Source organism: Lemur catta, chromosome 5 (genome assembly GCF_020740605.2).
Source record: "Lemur catta isolate mLemCat1 chromosome 5, mLemCat1.pri, whole genome shotgun sequence".
Taxonomy (NCBI): Eukaryota; Metazoa; Chordata; class Mammalia; order Primates; family Lemuridae; genus Lemur; species Lemur catta.
In genome coordinates, this window is record NC_059132.1 from 92,050,217 (window position 1) to 92,052,338 (window position 2,122).

Consider the following 2,122-nt stretch of genomic DNA (forward strand, 5'->3'; position numbering starts at 1 on the left):
ACAAAATAATAAAGATTAAAGAGTATACTTAAAATTTTCTTAATTTCCTATAATCAGCAATAACATAACATTGTACAATACAACTTTATACAATAATTTATTTGCATTTTAAATTTTGTAAATTGCTTAGCTACACTGAAAGTTTTAAAAAATCAAATATAAAAATACGTTACTGAACATTTTTTAAAAGTCTTAATATTACAAAATACTGAAAGGTGAGTAGATGAGGTAGCAAATTCTAATATATTGATGATTGGCTGCAATATATATTTCATTCCATTTTAGTATTAGGCACCTAAACTTTATGAAAATTAACGAACATGTTTGTTCTTTTGTGAATTAAAAGGTTAGTTTTTTAATCCAACTCATAAGTTTCCACACGATGAGACTTCAACTTCTTGGTTTAGGATTGCTTTCTCTGGGTTTCAGCATTATCTTACATTTCTCCTATAGTAGAGAGTAGATTTACCACAATTTATATTACTGTTGCTTACTTAGGTGGTTTTTCTCTTGGAATATAACATTAATGACGCTAGAGACTGCTTCACACACACACACACACACACACACACACACATACACATCCATATATAAAGGTATATAATATAAAAACACATACACTATTTACTGTTTATGATGTATTTTTATCATAGGCAAGCTACTAAGTTAGGCACAGACTAGAGTGGTAAACTGGACTGATAAGATTTCTCTCTTCATCAAGCTATGGTCTATCAGCAAGAGGAATTTTAAAATAAATATTACAAATAAATAATTTCAAGTGTGTCAACTACTGTGGAGGAACATAAGGTATTAATCAGACTTTACAGGGCTTATGTTACAGTAAAAATAACAAAACCAAACATATCTCAGTAGCTTAATACATTCACATTTATTTCTGCTTGATCAAATTTTACCTTAAGAAAGGGGTAAGGGGTCCCTATTCTATATACCTACCCAGATGTCTAGTCTGATAGAGAATATACCACGTGGAACATTGTCTAGCATTAATAAAAGGGTGAATTGTCGAGCATATAAAGAAACTTAAACTTTATTTTAAGGTATTTGGAAGCAATTTAAGAAGTTGTAACACTTGAATTACATGTGATTTGAATATCCCATGAAGGTAAAATAATTTGTGTTCAAGATTGGATGTAAAGAAGCAAGTTAGGAGACTATTATAGCAATCTAGACAAGAGGTTATTGTGGTTTTATTTTGTGTTGTGGTGATGTGGCCTTAGAGCTGTTAAACTCCAAAATCAGTAAAACTCATTGGATTAATGAATATGAATTTTACTGGGAAGGAATGTGTGAGGTAGAAATTTAGGTTTTTTTAGCTGCCTGATAGGAAATGTCATTTACTAATATTTAAAAAAGCACAAGGAATAATGTTTGAGAGTAACATGGATTCAATATTGGACATTTTCAGTTTACCATCTCTGAGGACATCCAAGCGGGAATATTGATTAAGCAACAGGAGAGAGTGCCGTGTGACTTGAGACTAACTGGATCATTTGATTCTCATCTCCAGAAACTCTACCTGTGTAATCATGGGCCAGTTATTTTCATTCTTTACATTTCAGTTTTATTATCTACATAATGAGAATACTCAATATATCTACCTCATTGGATAATGTAAGAATATACATAAATTACTGTGAACAGTGCCTGACACATATCAAGTGTTAGGTATTTTTTATAGTGTTATTCAGGTTTGGAGGTGAGAAGAGAGGCCTGTGACTGAAGTACAGATTTGAGAGTCATAAATATACAATAAATACAAGTTGAGATGTGTGGAATTGACTGTAGATACAGAATAGAGTGAGTAAAGTATCAAGAAATTGAGGAAAAAAGTGAAGCTGGCAAACGGGCCTGAAAGAAAGCAGACAGGTATATGGGAGGAATGCCAGCAGTAATCAGTGTCTCAGAAAGAAAGGGGCAAGTAAAATGCTTCTAGAGAGACCAATTTGATGGCTGGAAGAGCACCTGTTGGTTTTGGAAACACGATTCCACGTGTGACTTGGCAAGTGTGTTTTGTTGATATTGACTGGTGGAAGTTGCAGTCAGTTGAGAAATGAGTAAAAGAATAAGAAATATGAATACGTAATAGAGGCACTACTTTCAA